General features: G+C 40.4%; 1 protein-coding gene across 9 annotated transcripts in view; it reads right to left on the reverse strand.

Annotated features, from left to right (window-relative positions):
• LOC140194009 (kelch-like protein 29) overlaps positions 1–22,290 on the reverse strand; it is a 483,953-nt gene extending 461,663 nt beyond the window's left edge. For 3 of the 9 annotated variants that reach the window (XR_011885023.1, XM_072251316.1, XM_072251314.1), the window contains exon 1: positions 21,689–21,795. The gene's annotated coding sequence lies outside the window, so the exon portion shown is untranslated. Of the gene's footprint in view, positions 1–7,228; positions 7,367–21,688; positions 21,798–22,113 lie in introns of those variants that run through there. The other 6 variants (XM_072251315.1, XM_072251317.1, XM_072251310.1 and 3 more) reach the window with 5 other exon arrangements.
• Between the last annotated feature and the right edge of the window lie 1,392 nt (positions 22,291–23,682).

Below are 23,682 nucleotides of genomic sequence, written 5' to 3' on the forward strand. Positions count from 1 at the left end.
TCACCTATCAACTTCTCAGCTCTTTACTTCACCCCACTTCCCAGTTTCACCTATCACCTTGTGGTTCTTCCTCCCCCCGCCCCCACATTCTTACTCTGACTCCTCGTCTTTTTTCTCCAGTCCTGATGAAAGGTCTCAGCCCGAAACTTCGACTGTTTACTCTTTTCCATAGATGCTGCCTGGATGCTGAGTTCCTCTAGCATTTTGTGTTTTGCTTGGATTTCCAGCATCTGCAGAATTTCTCTTGTTTCTGATTCAACGAGTCATACCTTGATTGTAATAGCTTTCATACTGCCCAAGAGGTTAGACAGAAAGGTTCGTAACTAATTAGCTTAATGAAGCTCTACTCTTGATATTTTGAAATGTTTCATGCTTGTACTGGATAAATGGGTTCCATGGGCTCAGCAAGCAAACGGGAATGGCAGTATCCAGCGGGCAAACATTTCTGTGGTTCAAGGGCAGGTAAGATGCTTTTTCCCTTCACCTCTGTGCAATCCTTCAGTCTCATTCAGCATACACAGCCAAATCTGCTATGTGGATATTCAGGAACACAACTCTCCAGAATTCTGACACTACTCTTCTTATTAGATTATGAGGACACGCAGTCCTCTTTTATTGTCATTTAGTAATGCATGCATGAAGAAATGATACAATATTCTTCCAGTGTGATATCACAGAAACACAGGACAGACTTGCGTTTCACCTGTGTGCTGATTCTAATCTACTACATAGCAGTTCTAGGCTTTATCTCTGAAAATATACATCCACTCTCCACCCCGCAGCCCTTTCACTAACATAATGACCACTGTATCCAAGCTGTAACATATAAAAGAAATGAAGCTAACAGATTAAAACTTCTGTTATCTGCAAGTCCTAATGGGACAAATGCCAAAGTAAGTGCAGCAGCACCATGGGCACATAGAATGTATCAGTATTCACAAGAAAAGCATAAATTATACACAATTTCCACAATGTTCAAAGTCAATTTTATTATCAAAATACAGCTATGTCCCCATATACAATCTTAAGATTCATTTTCTCAGCAAATCTATAGAACAGTAATAACAATAGGATCAATGAAAGATCAACCAAAGACAACAAACTGCAAATGCAAATATAAATCAAGTTCAATTATTATTTAACCATACATGGATACAGCTCAATGAAAGTGTTCCTATTCGTTAAAGAGCAATAAATAATGAGAACACAAAATAATGAGATAGAGTCCTTAAAAGTGAGGTCACTGGTTGTGGGAAAATTTCAAATGGGGCAAGTGAGTATTAGTTTCCTCTTCTTTCAAGAGCCTGATGGTTGAGGGGTAGTAACTGTTCTTGAACCTGATGGTGCAAGTCCTGAGGCTCTTGTACCTTCTACCTGATGGCAGTAGTGAGAAAAGAGAATGGCCTGGGTGGCAAGGATCTCTGATGATGGATACTGCTTTCCTACGACAGCATTTCATGTAGAAGTACTCAATGGTTTAGAGGGCTTTACCAATTATGTAAATTCACTATCTTCTGTAGGATTTTCCATTCCAAGGCATTAGTGCTTCCATACCTGGCAGTGATGCAGCCAGTCAATACACTCTCCACGACACATCTATAAAGTTTGTCAATGTTTTAGATGTCCGCAGCCTCCTAAGGAAGAAGAGGGGCTGCTGTCCTTGTTTCGCAATTGCTCTGATTACACACTTCAGGAGAGGGAAACCAGAGGTCCATCAGAGGAGCAGAGGGTCAGTAACTTTAGATTCCTGGGTGTCATTATCTCAGAGGACCCTCCACATAAATATAATTGCAAAGAAAGCACAACTACGCCTCTACTTCTGTAGGAGTCTATGGAAACTTGGCATGTCATCCAAACCTTGGCAAATTTCTACAGATGTGTGGTGGAAAGTGTGCTGACTGGCAACATTACTGCCTAGTATGGAAACACCAATGCCTTTGGGCAGAACATTCTACAAAAGATAATGGATTCAACCCAGAACATCACAGGTAAAATCCAACCAACCATTGAGCACACCTACATGAAATGTTGCAATAGAAAAGCAGCATCCAAAAATCCTCACCACCCAGGCCATGCTCTTTTCTTGCTGCCATCATCAAGTAGATGGTATAGGTGCCACAGGACTTGCGTCACCAGGTTTGAAGAACAGTTACTACCCCTCAGCCATCAGGCTCTTGAACAAAAGGGGTAACTACACTCACTTAAGGACTCATTCATCTGGTTATTTCATGCTTGTTATTTATTGGTATTTATTTATATCTGCATTTGCATAGTTTTGTTGTCCAGTGATCCTGTTTACAGTTACTGTTCTGTAGATTTGCTAAGTATGCCCGCCTGAAAAGAATTTTAGGGTTGTATGTGGTGACATGCATGCACTCTGATAATAAATTTTACTTTGAATGTGCTGGGTGTAGGACAGGTCCTCTGAAATAGTAACACCAGGAATGTAAAGTTGCAAAACCATTCCACCTCTGATTCCCTGATGAGGACTGACTCATGGACCTTTGGTTTCCGTCTCCAGGACTCTCTAATCAGTTCTTTGGTCATGCAACATTGAGTGAGAGGTTGTTCTGACACCACTCAACCAGATTTTCAAACTCCCTCCTCTATCCGATTCACCACCACCTTTGATTCAGCCAACGGCAGTGGCGCCATCAGCAAACTTCAATATGACATTGGAGCTGTGCTTAGCCACATAGAGCAGGGGTCTATGCACACAGACTTGTGGTGCAGCTGTGCTAATGGAGATTGTGGAGATGTTGTTGCCAATCCAAATTATTGCCAACGTTCTGACAGTCAAAGCGAGCACTGAAGGCATAGCATTCATTTAGAAGTGAAGCCCTACTACCTCCCATGTCACCCATTTTAACTTCGTAGGAGGTGACAGTACTCCAGCCCTGCCACAACTATTGAGCATCCCTCGTTGACTCAACTTTGGTCCAGAATTTCCAATTTGCTCATGAGATGACATTCCAGAGATCGTACCTGCACCTCTTGTAGTTTTCTTGATTTCCAAACTTGAATGCCTCTGATCTGGCCCTCAGCAGATTTTGGATCTCATGGTTCATCCATGAGATCACAATTAGAGAGAAAAAAAAGCAAACCCATTTCAGAGAAAAGTAACAAAAGAAGTGATAGTGCTGCTTTACTAAAGTGCCTATGGTTTTGCTGGTTGGTTCAAGAACCGAATAGATGAAGGGAAGTAGATGTTCTTCAATCTGTGTGGGACTTCAGGCTTCTGCACCTCCGTCCTGCTGGGAGCTGTGAGAATTAGACACGGCCTGGATGGTGAGGATCTTTGATAATGGATGTTGTCTTTTTGAAGCAGCACAAGATCTATTGGGCTAACTCCACTCTTTGCAGCTTCTTACATGCCTGTACATTCCAACTACTGTGCAAGACAATGATGCAACCAGGCAGAATACTTTCAAAAGTACACCTGCTGTAGTTTGTTAGTGTTCACTGACAAGCCAAACCTCCATAACCACAAACACGAGGAAATCTGCAGATGCTGGAGTTTCAAGCAACAGGTAAAAGTTGCTGGTGAACGCAGCGGGCCAGGCAACATCCCCAGGAAGAGGTACAGTCGACGTTTCGGGCCGAGACCCTTCATCAGGACTAACTGAAAGAAGAGATGGTAAGAGATTTGAAAGTGGGAGGGGGATTTCAAATCTCTTACCATCTCTTCTTTCAGTTAGTCCTGACGAAGGGTCTCGGCCCGAAACGTCGACTGTACCTCTTCCTAGAGACGCTGCCTGGCCTGCTGCGTTCACCAGCAATTTTTATGTGTGCTCTTCCATAACCACCCAAGTAAAGGCACAATAGCAAGCCTTAATGTGACTGCATTCAAATGCAGGGCTCAGTGCACGTTATCCAATAGGTTTTTGAACTAGAGGGGATAATTTCACTCATTTGAACCGTAAACTGTTTCCACAAACTATGGCCTCACTTTCTAGAACTCTTAACGTCCGAAATATTTATTGCTCATTTATTATTAATATTGTATTTGCACAGTTTGTTCTTGGTTTTTCGTTGATTCTATTGTGTTGAACTTTTTAAAAATTGTTTTCAATTAGAATGTTAAAACATGATGGAATTTAGCAGGTCTGGGTCTATGAAAAACAATTTCCTCAAGTGAGGCAATTCAGTACAAGACAGCATAATCTACAATTGAAAGCTAGATCGCTCAAGAAATCTAAGGAAATGCTTTCTTCACACAGATTAATGGAAGTTTGGAACAGCAACTCTAAAAAGTCTGCACATGCCAGTTCAATTAAAACTAGAGACAGAAAATTTGGTTTCAAGGCACTTGACAGTTAGGAAACTGAATTTGAGAGACAGATCAGTTGTGCTCTGAATTGTAGAATAAATTCAAGTATCGTAAAATACTGGGATAGGCTAACATTTGTACAGACTCCCACATGACTGCCCAAAGCTTATCAATACAGTGACAGCACGGAGATTGGATAATTTATTCTGCTAAGTAAGCCATTTGAATCATATGAGGAGAGGAGAAGGCAGGAAATCAAATAGGCCTGTTCACTTGCACAGCAAGCCCTCAGCAGATAATTTCTGCCTGCAGTTATTCAGGAGGATGTCATCTTCTTCAATCTTTAGTATTTCTATGATTCGTGGTGAATAAATTACTCACATGATACAGTTTCATGCACAAATACAAAAAGAGAATTGAACATCAGGGAATGTTATTAAAATCTTATATCAAAAATGATTAAATACTACAAATGGATATAAAATAAATTTTAATGCAAGATTTTAATTAGATTCACTTCCTTAAAATCACCTTAATTGATGTCTTAGTCATATACAACAGTGCTAAAACCACAAAGAGCTACCAAAGTGATGGTATTTAATTAATCAAGCATTCATGGCTGGTGGAGGGAGCAATGAACATTAGCATGTTAAATCAAATCTCTTGCAGAAGAACCAGAAGTAACATGAGATTTTTTTCCACTCAGCAGGTGGTTAGCATCAGGAATATACTGCCAGAAGGAACTGGTTCGACCCTACATTCAAAAAGGAACTAGGAAGTATTTTACTGAAAACAAAAGGTATAGCACTCCATGGAGAAGTGTTCAGGGACTGGGGCAACTAGATTTCCTGTGCACACAGCCAGCATAGATCAGTTCTGTGCAGACACCAAATCCAGTTCTGGTTTGATCCAGAGACAAATTATGCCAAGTTACTGAATGGTAAATGAACACTGCAGTATTTCCCTTCCATAGAAGGACAAAGACATGAGAGAGGTTATACCTTTATTATTTCCAATTCTGCTAGCATTCCTGCAATATAGAACAGTGCATTGGCAAAGGCTTATATTCACTTTAAACTAAATAGTAACGCATACAAAGGAAATTACCAAAGTATCTTTGAAATCTCTTTTTCCTGATCTACAATCTCATCTTCTAGTAGGCAGCCACAAAACAAAGAAACACATTAGAACCCGTTCCAAGGAAAACCCCACACAAGACCATCAAACATTTAAAAGTGTGGGGGGGAAAAAAAGAACAAATCATGCAAACAATAAAATGTAAACAAATACCATTAACTGCAGAGCCCCCAAAAGTGAGTCTTCGGAGCTGTGTCAACGATAACAGGCCATAGCTGAAGTCAGTTCAGCGCTGACGCACCTAGGGTTGCCAATTGTCCCATATTAACCGGGACATCCCACACATTGGGCTAAATTGGTTTCTCCCAAACGGGACCGCCCTTGTCCTGTATTTCCCCCGCTAAGGTACAGCGTTCCTATGAAACCATTCGTAAGCTGAAATGGCGTAAAGCGCTGAAGCAATTACCATTAATTTATATGGGAAAATTTTTTGAGCGTTCCCAGACCCAAAAAATAACCTACCAAATCATACCAAATAACACATAAAACCTAAAATAACACTAACATATAGTAAAAGCAGGAATGATATGATAAATACACAGTATATATAAAGTAGGAATAATGTATGTACAGTGTGTCAGAATCGGGAAGATTAAGCCAAAGCCGACTTGCAGAAAAAAAACGGCATGTACACACATGCGCACATCACGTATGTGCACGTCATGCATGTGCACACAGGTGCCTGCGCAAGGCTTCATGGTCATAGTAGTCTTTCTCGGGGTAAACACAAGTGTCCCGTATTTGACTGCTACTTTTGTCCCTTATTTGGGAGTGAGAAAGTTGGCAACCCTAGATGCACCCCAATCAAATAGTTAAAGAAATGCAATCAAAAACATAAAGAACATGAACTGCAGAGTCCCTGAAAGTGAGTCCACAACTGCACATGTTCACCGCTGAGACGAGCACATGACAACTGTTCAATCCATTCTGTAGTCATCATCTGAAATCTACACCATTAAAATTCATTAACTGTTGGCTCAGCCAGGTACACAAATTAGCTGCCCAAAGCTTTACAAAGCTGTTCTGTGGACAGGGCTTGTTTTGTCACCCAAATGATGCCATTTATGATAACAGTGTCTTGCTACAACTATTGGAAGCTACTTATTCTGACAAGTTCTATCCCACTGAACCCAACATGCCTGAATTTCAATTGCAGGTCCCCAATTTTATGGCCAGTGCCAGAGGTGGTTACCAATCTTCAGTTTAGTTAAATAAGAATGTCTACAAAACATTATGCAGTTCCAACAGACGAAGGCCAAATACATTGAGAAAGGGAAAGTAAATGGAGAGAGAGATGGCCTCAGCATCGTGGTGTTGTGAAACTAGCTGAGCAACTGATCACATTGAACAATTTTTACAGGCAGCAAGCCACACAAAAAAACCTTACAGAACATAAAATAACCATAATATAAAAGAAATTAAAGTAAAAGCTGAAATACAATAAAATTTTAATAAATATTTTTACTGCAAAATGTTTGCTAATAACACCCATGGGTACCAAGTTGTGACCTATGAGGTTGCTAAGCAATTTAATGGCTCAGTAAGCTACTAAAACTCAGTAAAACCGCATACAACTAAATGCAACTTCATGCCTTTTTAGGGTTCTTTACACCAAGATTATTTCACAAATAGCCAAATTTAGCATTGCTTCACTGATTTAGCAAATTACATAGAAGGAAATTGTGAAAAGCCACACTACATGCCACATTAAGGAATCACTGACAGCAACTTTGGTATTTCCACATTTAACAAATCATGTGCGAAATCCAAAACTTGCTGTTGAGCTTCCTCCATCTGAAAAATGAGTACCGACTGCCTTACTATTGTCTTCACTTTATATTCTGGGTCACTGTTCTTCTGTGGCTTAGTAGAGAATGACGTGCAAGAGCGCCATATGAGCAAGGAGGTGGAAGTCATGAAGTGGTAGCAGTTGGATAAATTTGGAAGAAAACAAACTGCCTAAAAAAATGGAAAGAAAAGTTGTTAATTATCTTAAAGAGCATTACAGGGTCAAAAGCAACAATTTGATCACAACACAGGAAAGGAACACAAGTCGTGTATATAGAAGGCATGTGATTTAAACTTGATAATTATAGAACATCTACTAAATGCTGCCAATGGTTGGCTGATAGACAAGATCTTCATTATAAAGAGATAAAATAGGAATGAACAGAGGATGATTCAGAGTTACTGGAAGAACAAATCTACAACAGCAAATTACAAAAATGGATCAACAGGAAACCACACTGACTTGTTTGAAAAAATGGCTAACACTGGGTTAATGCCATATTTTAGTATGTTTTTCATGTACAGGCTTATAATCACTGTTCCCTCTAAGCTGAGCAGGTGCGCTGTAACTGAAATGCTCCCTTGTACATAGCCTTTGTTGTCGCGCGACTGGAATTTTCTCTTATATAATGTCAATAAAATTATGAGATCTATGTTAATATAATAGAAATACCCTGTAATTAATGGTGTTGATAAATAAAATCCACAACTTTTCTAAATACTAAACACGTAACTTTTACTTTGAAGCATTTTAGAACTTCACTGTATTTACATTATCAGTTTCAAGTTACAACACTGTTACACTTTGTAACAATAAACACAGAATCGAAGTTGGTAGTTCATTGTTTGTAAATCTCCAGCCCACTGAACACTGATGCCATCTAATCAAAACATTTTATTTTTGCCATTGTGCTTGTCAGTTGTTTTGACCACCTGACATCATTTACTCATGTGGTGAGTTCTGCTTTGTGTGCACTTGATATGCATATTGCAAAATTATTTCATGTGTTCAAGCAACACACACAAAATGCTGGAGGAAATCAGCAGGTCAGGCAGCATCCATAGAAATTAACAGATCATTGACATCTCAGGCCATGACACTTCTTCAGGACTGAGAAGGAAGGGGGAAGACACCAGAATAAAAAGGAGCAGAGAGGGGAAGGAAGGTAGCTAGAAGGTGATGGGTGAAGCCAAGTTGGTTCGGGAAAGTCAAGGGCTAGAGAAGAAGAAAGCTGATAGGGGAGGAGAGCAAACCACAGGAGAAAGAAAAGAACAAGAGGACCCGGGGAAGTGTTAGACAGGTGAGAAGAGGTAAAAGGTTGGAGTGGGAATAGAGGAGAAGGTAGAGGGGGGAGTTTTTTTTTTAAACTGGAAGGAGAAATCAGTGTTCATACCATCAACACACATAAATGTTGCTGGTGAATGCAGCAGGCCAGGCAGCATCTCTAGGAAAGAGGTACAGTCGACATTTCGGGCCGAGACCCTTCGTCAGGACTAACTGAAAGAAGAGCTAGTAAGCTCGGCCCGAAACGTCGACTGTACCTCTTCTTAGAGATGCTGCCTGGCCTGCTGTGTTCACCAGCAACTTTTACGTATGTTGCTTGAAATTCCAGCATCTGCAGGTTTCCTCGTGTTTGCGTTCATACCATCAGACTGGAAGCTACCCAGACAGAACACAAGGTGCTGCTCCTCAACTCTCTATGGCCTGCGTGCCAAGATGATCAACATGTCAGAACGGGAAGGGGTATTAAAACTTTTGGCCACCCGGAAGTTCCACTTGTGGCAGATGGAGCGGTAGTGTTCAACAAAGCGGTCTCCCTATTTACAATTGAGGACTGATGTGGAGGAGGCAGCATCAGAAGCACCAGACTCAATAGATCCCAGCAGATTCGCAGGTGAAGTGTTGCTTCAGCTGCAAGGACTGTTTGGGGCCCTGAATGGAGGTGAGTGAGGTGCATGGTTAGGTGTAGCACTTAGGCCACTTGCAGGGAGGGAGAGAGGGAGACTTGTGTGGAGGGACAAACGGAGTAAGGAATTGCAGATAGAGCAATCCTGTGGAAAGTGGGAAAGTAAAAATGTTTAGTGGTGGAATCCCTTTGGAGATGGTAGAGGTTGCAGAGGCTGATGGGGTCACAGATAAGGAAAAGAGGAACTCTATCACTACTGAGCCAGTGGGAAGATGGGGTGAGTACAGCTGTTCAGGAAATGCGGGTGAGGGAAACCCCGTTAGGTTCCATGCAGTGCTTAGATCATTTATAAATTTCCTGCTCAGAGCAAAGGTTGTTTTCTGCAGCTGTAAAAAAAATTAGAGGGAACATTGTTTATAATATTTGTGAATTGATCCATAACAAGCTCTTCAAGCAAATGGTATTCCTGATAATCTGGACCATGCAGAAATATTTATCTATTTTGTCTAAGTACCCAAAACTTCAATAATTATCATTTTAAATCTCAACTGTTCACACTGATGAAGCTAATCCAGACAGCAAGAGAGTTTCTTTTAAACCTCTCAAATCATAATGGCATTTAAACTTTGTGCACTATAAATCACAGGTTGTCCTCCACAGACTAAAAATAGAAATGCATAAACAGAATATTGAGCAGAAAGCAAGTCACACAAACCCAACATTTACTTCCAGTGGACTGTATAATATTTACACACTCATTCTCTGAAATACCATAGATCTCTCGCATACACATGAATAGGTCTCTGCTTTCTGCTGGCAAAATGAATGGAAGACTACCAAAATACATAAATGATGAAGCACAAGTTTAAACACATAGTGATGAATCACATGAAAACAGAAGCAACATTTTCAAAAAGATTCATTATACTGTCCAGAGTTTAACAGTTCTACATTATTCATTTAGAAGATCTAGTTTCTTATATACTATATATTTACAAGCAATACCAGCAAACTCAATAATGGAAAGGATTAAAAAGTCATCCATATTTGCTACGTACATTTAGTTGACTTTTTATAGCTTTATTTTTTTTCCTAAAAATAATTCAATTTGTCATTGGGTGCCATTTATTATTTTCCCGCATATGCTCACATATAGGGAAAACGGAAACTTTTGTCCATATATTAAAAGTAGAGTGCAGGAAATTATCCCCATAGATTACACTGCTTGCTGCAGGGGATAAGAATAGCCATGTAGAGAACACCCATGCTACAACATGGGAAAACAAGTAGAGGTCTGTAGCAGATAGGGCTTGAAAGGATTGGAACAAATAGATACAGCGTACCATCATAAGTATTTACTTCCATTTGACCAAAAACAATTTTATTAACGTGGCAGGATTAAGAAAAAAAATTAAAAAGCACAAATAGGGTGCATCAATAAAGTGTTTAAATTCCAGCCACTAGAAGTCAGTATAGGAACTTTGAAAATTCCAAAATAGCTGTTAAGAAATGGGATTGTACTTATCACACATTCATATGCAACTTTTTAAATATGTTCTCAAAAACTGGATATATCCCTTGCTTTTGATCATATTAACAATAGGCTTGTTCAGACTGCTGCAATGACTCATATTATATTCTGTGTAACATTGCATACAATCAAATTTTAGAAAAATACCACTTTAATATTTTCAAATACAGTTTATAACTTGTTCCATTCTTCAATCTTAAACAATATTTATATTACATAATCCAAATAAATACAATTCATATCGATGAATAGAAACTAATTTTAATAATCAATTCCAAATTACCTGCTGATATCAAAACCCCTATAGCACATACTGTAGTTAGATTTAACAAGAGCAGTGTAAAAGGCTTTTCTTGTACTCAGCATCATAAGAATTAATTCTGTCATTGCTGTGGCCATGTTCAGAGAATGCATAAAAGATATGAACACAAAAACCTGCAGAAAAAAATGAGCTAGAGTACTGAGAGTCTTATTTTTCCATAGCCCCGACATCAATATGACATTCTTCAGTTAAATTTGTTATTCTGGTTTCAGTTCATTGAAATATTATCAAATAGAAAAAAATCTCAACTTCCTTTGAGAATTCCATTACAAGTCATGTTTTATTGGATAGGGAGCAGATACAAATTAGTTTTGGGCTTAAAAACATAATAATATCCACATTGCCTGGATTTAAGATCATCCTCATGAACACAGCAACAGCAGTGGCATATTATGCACCTTCATGAAGATGTACATCATGTAATGTACATGTAAGCCATTAGGTTTGCAGCATTAGGATATAGGAATATCTGCTCCCGCATCCCCATTAAAAGGGTTAAGAGAACCCAGTACAGTATTAAGTTGGAGGCATATGGGAGTTCTCCAGGTTAGTCGAATGATGGTAAAACCTATCCTTTCGAGAACAAGACCAGGTCTCACAACTCCAGGTTCAGAACAGTTATTACCCCTCAACCATGAAGATCTTGAGGGGATACCTTCACTCACCCCAACACTGAAATGCTCCCAGAAACTATGGACTCAATTTCAATAACTCTTCAACTCATGTTCTCAATATTTATTGTTTCTTTATTGCTGTGTACACACATCCACTGATGCCTCTGGGCACAGCTTCAGTGATGTTCCTGGAATCATCAGGTGTTTCGGGTCTTTCAACATCATACACCCTCCTCCAGGTGACCCAGTCGGGGCTGATCAGACCCCAGCTTGTGTCCAGATGGCTAGCTACTTATGACTCCATGGCTCCCCTCTTTTGAGCCACAGCCATCGAGGCCCTCTCTGCCACATCGGTGGTAATGCGGGTGGCTCTCCTTTTCCTCTCTCCCTCGATGCCCAAATTGCTGAAGGTTCTAAGGAATGGGCTACGAATCCCCTACAACCAACCTCCACTGGGAGACACCTCGCTCTCCATCCAGCCTGCTGACAGTTGCTGACCAGTCCTGTGTACTTGGAGAGCTTCCTTTCAAAGGCCTCCTCCAAGCCATCTTCCTATGGGACTGTCAGCTCCAGCAGCACCACTTGCTTAGTAGACTCAGACACTAGGACAATTTCTGGTCGCAGCGTGGTGGTTGCGACATGGTCTGCCCCTTCCCTCTTCAGTCCTGACGAAGGGTTCCTGCCCGAAATGTTGACTGATTTCAGCTGCCGTTCGAGGTCCACCAACAGCTGCCAGTCCCTTGCAGAGGTCAGAATGCCTGCAGATGTTCTTCTGGCAGGTATTGGCTGCTCCCCAGCTCTGACAAAGGCAATGGTCTGCTTGGAGGGTTGGGACTGCTTCGCCCACTCAACTCCTGCACTGATGGCTTTAGCGATGGTCTTCAGGACCTGATCATGCCTCCATCGGTACCGTCCCTCACCAAATGCCCTTGCGCAGCCACTGAGGATGTGCTCCAGGATTCCTCGCTTGGTAGGTTCCAGGTGAAAAACCAGTAAGGGGAAGATAAACGGGTGGGGGAGGGGAAGCCAGGAGGTGATAGGCAGGAAAGGTGAAGAAGGAACAGGGGAAAACACAATGGGTAGTAGAAGGAGGCGGAACAATGAGGGAGGTGATAGGCAGCTGGAGGAGGGGGGCAGAGTGAAATACCTACCAGCCTTCTCCTTGCCACCCTCCCCCCCACCTTCTTTATAGGGCCTCTGCCCCTTCCCTCTTCAGCCCTGACGAAGGGTTCCGGCCCGAAACGTTGACTGATCGTTTCCACGGATGTTGCTCAACCTGCTGAGTTCCTCCAGCGTGTTGTAAGTATTGTTTTGACCCCAGCATCTGCAGAGTATTTTGTGTTTATGACTCTGTCTTGCCCCATGTGTGCAGGTTTGATGGGCTTGGAAGCACATCGTACAGTGCCTGAATGAGAAATTGGATGCGGTGTAGTTCGGCTTTCCAAAGATCAGCCCAGGTCACTTTCCTGTCAACTGCATTCTCCCATCTTGTCCAAGCTCCGCCTTGCAGGTTCTCGTCTCCTCCACTACTGTTCTCACCTCCTCCTGAACTGGATGACGCCTTTCCTTTCCTCTGGTATCCATTTGGGGAGTTGGAAAGGATCCTAGCCCAGCTCGGCCTCATGTGACCACTCCCATCAGCCTCCTGTGACGCAGCTTTGCCTATGCTTCCTGAACAGCTTCCTCTGTCCTCCACTTCCCGCCAGTCCTTACTTGGATCCCTGCTCTAGCCACCTTTGGATCACTTGAGTCCCTATACTGTAGCTTCTCTGGCTCTTGTTACCTTGAATTCTTCCTCCAAGGATTTGAAGTTTCTTTTTCTCTTCTTGTATTTGCAGTTTGTTTTCTTTTGCATGTTGGTTGTTTGTCTATCTTTTTGTGTTTGATTTTATATGGATTCTTCTGTGCTTCTTTGTATTTACTGTGAATGCCATAAGAAAATGAATCTCAGGGTAGTATATAGTGACATATACAGTATGTACCTTGAACAGCTTGCAAACTGAAGAGGAAATTAAATCAGCTGCAAAAAACATGCAAAATTGGAGAACACATCATATTTTCTAGGAGCTACATCCTATAACTACATCCACGACATAGAACAGTAGCTTGTTGAGATGGGCAATGTTTGACACCTTCCAAATCTCCAAAGGTCACTACAAGAACACACTCAACCACTGATAACCTTTCAGCATAGCAGATGGGTAAAATAGAAATAGAACTATCTCTTACTTGCTGTCAATACAGCGCCAACCAGGCAATTTTGATTGACAAGAACCCAGATAAGAATATACAGAGGAAGTCAACACAGATAAGATTGATGAGGAGTAAGTTAAGGAATGTATTAGGCTGAAGGATCTCAAGTTGAGGTTAACCATTTAGAGATGGGAAAGAAAATATTTAAAAAATAACAAGAAATCACTGCAGAATTATTTGCTCAATATCATATTAATAGATGTATCTTTCAGGACAGAGTATGACTGGTAACATTGCAGTGTGATTATCCAATACAGTAACAAAATACTCTGGAGGAACAGGTTAATTATAAATAAACACCAAGACAGCTAGACAGCATGGCAATGATAAGTGCTCAAGTTTTGATATAACGATGAAGTTTGTAATGCATAAATTTGAAATTTACTTCAATTTCTCATAAAGTATTAACGTTCAGGTAGATGGAGCTCATCAGCCTGGGATGGTAATCCATCTGAGAGAGAGAAAACTCTGATTTCAAACCTCCGCTGCCTTGCAGCCATACCCACTCATGGGAAAGGCTTTGGGAGTAAACCCTGAGGACAAATCCGGAGCTGGAGTCCCTCAGGCAGTCCGACGTTGCCTTCAACCTTGTTCTGGCAACTCCTGCGACGACACTGGTGCCAAGCTGTATCGGCCTTTGCCCTTCCCTTGGACAACATCGGTGACGTGGAGAGGGGAGACTTGCAGCATGGGCAACTGCCGGTCTTTCATACAACCTTGCCCAGGCCTGCGCCCTGGAGAGGACACTCCAGTAGACTTTCCAGGCGCAGATTCATGGTCTCGCGGGACTAACGGATGCCACCAATAATGTTTACTAAGATATCTCAAGTACATTAAAAGTTCAGTGTAAAATTAAAATTAAGCAGAATTGCAGTATAAAGTAAACAGAGTTAATGATGAATATAGTGTGGAGATGTGTATTATTACAATTACTTAACAAACAATACAACATAAAAATCATTGTGAACATTTCCCTAAAGTATAGATAGAACATGGGCACAGGATTATACAGTATATTGATTTGCATATTCACTTTATGACTATCCCACAGAAATGAAAAATTTGTGGCAGACTGAACTTGGGATTGCAAAAATCTATAATTAAATATTTTTATAATACAATGATCTTTTAGTAGCACTTGGTCAAGCTACTGAGATCTCCTTGTTGAATTTCTCCTTGGTAGGCCAGTAATCATGTTCACAAATGGGGTATTACATTTCATAATATCCATTCTACTGTACAATGTGACAGCACAGAAACCAGCTTTTCAGCCCATCATATCTGTGCTGACCTTATTGCCCATCTGCACCAATCTCATTCGCCTGCATTTGCCCTTATCCTTCCATGTGTTGAATACTTAAATCCATTTCTGTACACAACTTAACTGCTTCTTCTAGCAGCAAGTTCCAGATATCAACCATTTTCTGAAAAGACTTTCTTCTCAAAGCTTTCATTTGTGATACTCCTACCACCCGGAAAAAAGGATTCTGACCATCTACCCTGTGTCTCTTATAAAGTTAAGTACATCTATTTGGTCACCTCTCAGCCTCCTTTGCTCCAGGTAAAACAAGTGCAGCCTATCCAATCTCTCTCCATATCTAAAGTCCTCCAATCCAGACTGCATCCTGGGGAATCTCCTCAGAACTCACTCCAACTTTATCACACCCTTCCTGTTATAGTGACCAGAATCGCACACAATACTCCAAGGGAAATCAAAATAGTGATTTTTCCCCTATTTGCAACTTACTATCTAACTTTTTTTTAATTCAATGTCTAAGATATGAAGGCCAGAATGCCACATGCCTTTATCATCCCATCTACCTGGGAACTATAATCTTGAACAAGGAAACCCCTGTCAGCAACCTGTCATTTATTATACATGCCAACTCCTATATCGCTTCCCAAAATCCTTCAGCTCAGATTTATCAGAATGAAATTCCATCAGTTAACACTCTGTCCAGCTTCCCATCTCATTAATATCCTGCTTTATCCTTAGACAACCATATTGATTACCGACATCACCAATTTCGGTGCCATCTGCAAACCAGCACCAAGCCCTATGAGTACACCCTAGTCACAGGCTTCCAATCTGAAAATTATCTTTCCATCATTAACTTCTGTTTCCTATTACCAAACCAATTTTGTATCCAATTAGTCAGCTTACCTCAGATCACGTGAGATTTAACCTTTTTGAGCAGCCTACCATGTGGGACCTTGTCAGGTGCATTACTGACTTCCGCATTTACAATGTGTACCTCTTCCAAAAACTTAAATTAATGAAATAAAGTCTTGCTGACTATCCCTGATCAACCCAGCATTTTCAAATGTACATAAATCCTATTCCTTTTAATTTTACCCCAAAAATGTCTTCACTACTGATGCAAGTCTCACCCATCTACAGCCCTGATCCACCAGTGCCTCAGCTATACCCTCTCTTGATTTCCATTGCAACCTCGAGTGCATCTCAGTAGGCCTGGAGGGTGGTTATCAACATGTATTTGTCACACATACAGTGAAATATGCACTTGCATTAACAATCAACATATGAAGGATGCTCTGGGGCTGCCCAGAAGTGTTGCCACACATTCCAGTGTCAACACAGCATGCCCACAATACTCAGCAGAAGAACACAAGCAGCAACAACAATAGAACAAAACAAGTTCAAGTTTAATTGCCAGTCAAACCTATGTGAATACCCATGAAGATAGCCAAATGAAATAGTGTTCCTTCAGAGCCAAAATGCAAAACACAGCACCAACAGTCATACACAGCACAAGGCACATATAGTGCATACAAGATAATAGTAAACATATAGCCACACAAAAAATATAGCCCAATTCCTTGAGTCATGCCCTGTAGATCGATGGTGCAGGATGTGGTCGACAAGAACAAGCCCACCGCAGTCCACAGACGAACATAGTGCAGCTTGTTTTCCACCAAGCAAACACCAGAGGGCAGCACTGACAGACAGGAGCAACATCCAACTCAGCACAAATGCCCCACCACACCGCCTCCAACATTCCTCTCCTGGGCAGCTTCAAGAGGCAACCCTGTGGCATGAAGCGCAATGCAACAACAGAAAAACAAGCCCCTTTCCTACTCTCCCCACACATAGACAGGCCTCCAACTCCAGGACAGGCTGCTTCCGTGACTCCAGTTCTTGGTTCCAGACCACAGACATCAGGTTCCTCTAGTCCCTGGCTAGGACTTGAGCTTCAGGCCTCAAACGTCAGATTCACCAAGTTCTGTATTGCAACAGTCGCCAACCTCCAGGTTAACAGCACGACCCCACAACTTGCCATTGTGGGTTTGACCAAACCAATCTCCTGGATCACTGACCTTCGACCACTGAGTGCTTTGGAACCCTGTCTCACATGGACTCCCATTCTGGTGGCCTGGGGGGGGGGGGTCACTGGCCCTTGTGGCTCCTGACCGACTTGGAATTCGTCAACCTGAGGAACACTGTTCTCCTCAGTGCCTGTCAACTCGACCTCTGAAATCACTGACCTTTGACTGTGGAGCATTCCAACCTGACCCTTACCGGAACAAGTGGTCTCCGAGCTTTTACAAACCCCATTTCAAAAGACTCACACATCAGTTGTCATTTTACCTGCACACATCTGCTCCCACTCAACTTTTTTGGGTCTTTTCTAATACAACTGAAATCAGATAAAAGGAATGGCTATTATTAATATTATACATCCCTAATAATGTTCTCTTGATTTGCATATGCCTCAATTCCATAGCTTGCCAGTACAATGTTTTAACATATACTTTTACAATATATATTTCACCAAATAAATACAACTTTTATGGATGTATTACTATAACAGCGTCAATTTTTAGTGCAAAATCAAATGGCCAATTTAAAGCTAATCTTATGGTCCTGGATTTAAAGGAAAATACAGCAGAGACAATATTCACTTCTTAAATTTTGGGGCTCAACTAATTTATTTTTCTTCAAACTTGGATTAACATTCTGTGCTGTGATCTATCAGATGAATACCTTATTATTTATTCCTAAACTAGTTGATTGCCCTGACAGTGAGAGCCTTGCAAACCATACTCCAATTACGCTGCTCAAACTTTACTTCTCTCTATTGTAAAATTATCCTTTCCCATCTCGTCAACAACACCCTTTGTGTTCACTCGATTTTTCACCATTTTCATTTTAAGTACTGGCTGTTCCTCAGGTATGATGGGTATGATTACAGGGCAGCCAACAGCTCTCCACTACTTCTAAGACTATTTGTCAGACATTGACAAGCTACATGACTATCGACAGGCAAATATTTTTTTAGCAGATATTCATGTTTTCCACAAGGTGTGCAAAGCATCAAATAAAGAGCCCTGTGTAATTTATTCCTCCCCAAACCAAGAATATTGAGGAGCAAGTTTCTTGTAGCCCATTACTGTTAATAACAGTTAAATTAGCTAAGATCGATACTTATATTCACTAGGTCATCAAGGCGGCTTTAAAGTAGGTACCATTCAATTACAGCATTCCCAGAATGGCCTTTATCAAAACAATTTACTACAAAATGATTTGTTCATTTCTATTCTGAGAAGATCCAGGAATATCAGTGATCATTTCTATTCATCAGTTCGGATTTAATGTCCGTGCTTATGGTAATCAGCACTCTCAAAAAAGATGTATTAATATTTGATTTTGGTAATAATCTGTATGCCTAACTAATCCAGTCATGTACTGATCATTATTTTACATTAGCAGATTAAACAGGAATTAATAAATTAATTGGCAGACTGGGCATTATGCAATAAAAGTACACATGCCCAAAGTGACACCTATTGATGGTGATCATTCCAGCTGTAGTATGTTTTGTGTGGAATTGCCCATGTTTTAACCCAAAAACACACAAATCAAAGTTACTGGTATTTACAGAAGGACTTGAGCCTTCCACAATACTTGCTCTTCATTCACCTAGTTCACCAGGTCACAGGTCCCATGCTCTAGTAAAGTATTTGAAACCCAAACTTCTAGACATAGAGGAAGAAATACAACATTTGGGGTATCATTTAAATAAGTCATACCAGTCAAATCAGAGAATTTATTAACTTTCACCTGGCATTTTGTGCAGTGAAGCACTACAGATTCAAATAACAGGGATGAAAACAGATAGCTTCTTAATTTAAAGTTCCCAAGTAATGTTTAGATTATTTAAATTATAAACTTCCTGTTTACATGAGAAAACGTTTAATGTCCGTGTTAGCTCTTTACAGTAATAAGGCATAATAAGCCTTCCCGATTCTGAATGTTGATGAATATAACTGGAAAGAATTACAGTGTAACAAACTGGCCATGAATCTTGTAAGATGGCTTCCAAACATGAATAATTAAACAGACAACATCCTTCAGAGACTGCTTCCTCAGCTTATTATTGGTATTCTAATTCACTTTTCAAAGTTTTTTTTTGCCTACCACTTAAACCTTTCAATGAAAATATTTATAGAACAGTATAAAATGGAATAACACACATTAAAATAAATGAACTGTTTCTTTAAGATTTTTTTCTGACCAATTCCCATTTATTGGTAGTCAACTATTTTTACAGAAGTGTTATACAGATCCCAGAAAATCCACTTGAACTTGGTTTTCCAAATCCTCTGCACATCCATGCACCAAGTATCATTGACAGCGCAAGTCAGTTAGCACATCAACAATACTTAATTAAAGACAGTGAATAAAATACTGCGGTATATTGACTAGAAAAAAAGCTATAAGTGATTCCTCAACATTTGGCAGTATTTAAATAAGTTACACACACTAATCTGTCATAAGATGGCGATATTTCTGCAGATGTGTTGCAACATCTTGTGGTACAACTCCAGAAAAGCTGCTTATTGCAGTTTTATTCTGAAGCAAAGGCACGATATACAAAAGATTTAAAACTTCAGTCCTCTATTTCCCTTTCTGTGCCTAGCATTGTACTGAAATGTACTGAAGTTGACATGAAAGCAAAATATGAATTTTCTCCAAAATTTAAAATTGGCATCCAAAGCATAGTTTTCATTTTAGGTTATTGTTAATTCCTGATCTATGAATGGGAGCAGAGAACTCATGGATTTGCTAATGCTTTAGTATTTTCAATAGATTTTAAAGCATTATCATTAATGTACAGCTTGAATGTGTGGCAATGAGTTGCACCTTTTACCGGTACCAGCCAAAATTTTGATAGCTCACACTTAAATGATAATAAAATGCAGCTAGTCAAATGCAGTAAAAAAAACTTTTAAAATTGATAATTAAATTGCAAACAGTTTGGTCAATTCAAACTCTGCAGTAAGTTATTTATTTTCAGCTAAAACTAGATGTTTAAACATGTTTATTAAACAATTTAAAGAACTTTAAGGAAAAAGAAAGTGCAATAGAAAATAATGTATTTGGTAGATCTATTTCCAATCAATTTCACAGTCACAGATCCAATTTTCAGGTCTGTATTAGATAGGTGCCTGCATATACAGTATTCCTGAATCCACTTCACCACAGCAATATATTCAAAGAACAATCCTTCTCTTGAAATAACATAGGCACGATGTGTTCCGAAGCCCAAACTGCTTAAGGTTAGCTTTGGCATTTCAGTTGCATTTTGTAAACACAAGCTGAACGGAATTAAATATAGATAGAACCCCTTACATTTATAAGGGGAACTTCTCACGAAAGTATTTTTACCTATATCAAATTGCACATACCGAGATCCCACACTCAGCAATACACTAACCAGGTTACGACATCGGGTTCAACTGCAGAAAAGGTGCTAGGCATTCAGGCTCCATCTCACACCGTCATTATAACTCTACCTCGCAAATTGTGAACATGGTTATGTTAAACAGACATACAGTAAGTATAGTGCCTAGGGACCCATTAAGCCTGCACGAAATACGATATTAAATGCACTCTGCTAGAAGTCACCTATTCATCGGTTTCTCTTAGTTAGCAAACAAAATAAAAATCACCAATTTGCTATCTGTTTTGCATATTCCGGAGTAAAGTGGATACTATGCACACTTTTGATATCGTCGTGCTGCTAGATATCATGGAAAATGTTTGATTCGCTTTTCAGCCCGATACCAAGATCGAGATGTGATTCCACTTGTAAGGTCAGTGAAACACGCGCGCTCTGATTAATGGTAATTTTAATGCAGGCGGTACAATAACAGCCTTTCGATCTCAACAGTAGGGTTTTACGGGACGTTTGCGCGGAGGTGACAGACCCGTTTGCTTCTGGCGATAACAGCAGCGAGCTAAAATTGGTCAGATCGCTGGGTATTTGACAAAGACTGTCACCCGATGCCATAATCCGGTAACAGGCAAAGCTTTAAACGGTTCTACCTACACCGTTATCGGTAGAGAAAACCGCTTTCCAGGTAATCGGCACAGGAATACATAAATATACAAATAGATTATTGTAATTAAATACCATACAATATTGCCTCACGCTTCTTGGCTACTAGAAAGAAATTTCTTATTTATCACTCAGCAAAACAAAATCCCATCTCGTACCTTCACTTAAACTGATGCAAACTCTGGCTGGAACGCAATGCCTTTCATCTAATCAAAAATATACAGTCAGTCTACTGAAAATCTACAGAAGTACATCAACTTTCCAAAGTTTAAGAAGTTATGAACGCCAAAGGAAATTTCCGGCACTCAATTCTGATCACTTTGTAACAGAGCCTGAATTACTGTTTATTTAAAATATCGATAACGGTACCTAAAAATATACCTCGGACAAGTAACATTAACACCAGACCATGCTAATGATTTCAAAAGTAGTACAATAAAGCTGTACAAAGTCAATTGCAAATTCCAACTCAAAAAAATAAACATCAAAATAATAAGCTTACCAGCGGTGCTTTCGGCCACTTAAGCAGCTTACTATATCTTGTAGAGCTTCCAGTGCACAACCGCTATAAATCCCAATGTTTAATGTGTCGCTTTCCCTGGCGAGCAGCAAGTTTTATACAGCGGGGAGGCGCGCAAGCGCAGCGCGCCCCTAGAGCTGGGTGTAAACCGAGTGATGCCACCCGAGCCCAACCCAGCCCCAGCCCGCCGATTGGAGGCAGCAGCGCCTCCATCGCCCATCCAGCTCGGAGCCGGAGCGGCTCCCCGACGCTGACAGAAGTCCCAGCGGCTGCTTGTGACCGTTCAACTTTTAAAATGTCCGGTCACTTTGCAAAGGGGCAAACCTGTTCACCAGAGCAACCTCTCTCCGAAGCACAAGCCAAAGTCGCTGTCTGAAATGACAAATTCGCCGTGCAGCACAGCTTACCTTCACCGTAGAGAGTTTGGAGGTTGCGTCCTTGCAAATTCTTTGCCGTTCAGGCAAGGTTTGCGCTGGGGGATAAACGGACAGGAGTCCTTCTTAAAGATTCCCAGTTTTACTTCAGATTCCAGATATCTGAGAATAAACCATTGCAGCGCATCAGCAGGCTGCTTTTTTCTTTCTTTCGTACCAGATTTTAGCAGCGAGGTTTTTCGTGTGAGAGCAAGACGGTAAATATCTTTATCTTGTTAATTCTTAGCGCTTTTTATTCCTGTTCCCACACCCCCTCCACCCACCGAAGATAAATAAACGACTGTTCATTGAATGGCTGTTCGTCCGTCCGCTGGTGGGTGCAGCGGCCGTACTGAGGTCGGATTGCTTAGAGGCAAGCGCCGGCAGCAGTGGACTCAGAACCGGGCGCTCAGCACCGGCCTTCCCTGCAACTGGGGGGTGGGGGGGGGGCGCAAGACGCGTGCCCGGCAGCCGGGACTTCGCGCGCACGCGCGCCTCTCGTCCACACCAGGTGTGATCTGGTTCTGCAATATTGGCTCCGTTTGAGTGAGCCCCCTGGACATTTTCTTTGGCCGAGAACCATTATCGACAGATAGCACGCAATAACCTTTTGATTAAAAATGTTTTGAGTGGAAACTTTATTTTACGAAATTGAAATGGCAATTCAAATATTATGTGCAATTTGTTTTAAATATAACTGGAAGAAAATGAAAGGAAGTGTGAAATAGTGAATAAAAAGGCCAGTTGCCCGAAGCACGCTTGACATACGGATTACAATACAAGCGTTAAGTACGTTGTGTCACGCTGAAGTTCATCAAAGTTGAAATTGGTTTTACCATTCCACCGGCAATTAAAACCCTCGATGCATTAACACCTTAATGTAATCCATTGTGATGATGAGAGTGGGTGGATAGAGGGCAATAAAGTTAATGGTTAAATTGTCCTAATGTGAACCAATGCCTAATAATCAGGTATATGTCTGGTGATAATAATTTATGTAATAAACATATAAAATAGATTCCAATTATCGCTTAATTGTTTGATATTCTTGTATTTGCGTGTTATCTTTCCTATTACCAAAAGAGAGAGGTACCCTCCTGAAAAATGTATAAACTTTCAGATTTGCAATCTGTAATTTATCCTGTGTTTGTGTACAGTTATAGAATGTTCATGTGAAATACTGTCACAATTTGAGACCATATTTTGATCACTGAAGAAATAATGTCAATGTTCTGGTAACAAGTCATTTTGCCAAATTTCACCTGATTTGTAAAAATCTGAACTTCATAATGAATCATTATACCAGAGGGATTTTTTGTTTTAGTTTGTGCTTGCATATCATAGGAAAATAATGTGATAGCATAGATCTGTAAAGTTTAATGTTTAGGGAATAAAGTATTAATTAAGAGGTGCTTTGGCAAGATTCTCTTTTCTAATAGAGCAATGATAAGCACGCTATAAATAGATTACTAACCAGACATCAAATTAGGTTTATAATTTGCTACATTCATTTATAGCAATTTCCTATACTGACATTATCAGTGAAAATATATTAAGGACATA

The sequence above is a fragment of the Mobula birostris genome, chromosome 2 (assembly GCF_030028105.1).
Source record: "Mobula birostris isolate sMobBir1 chromosome 2, sMobBir1.hap1, whole genome shotgun sequence".
NCBI classification, from domain to species: Eukaryota; Metazoa; Chordata; class Chondrichthyes; order Myliobatiformes; family Myliobatidae; genus Mobula; species Mobula birostris.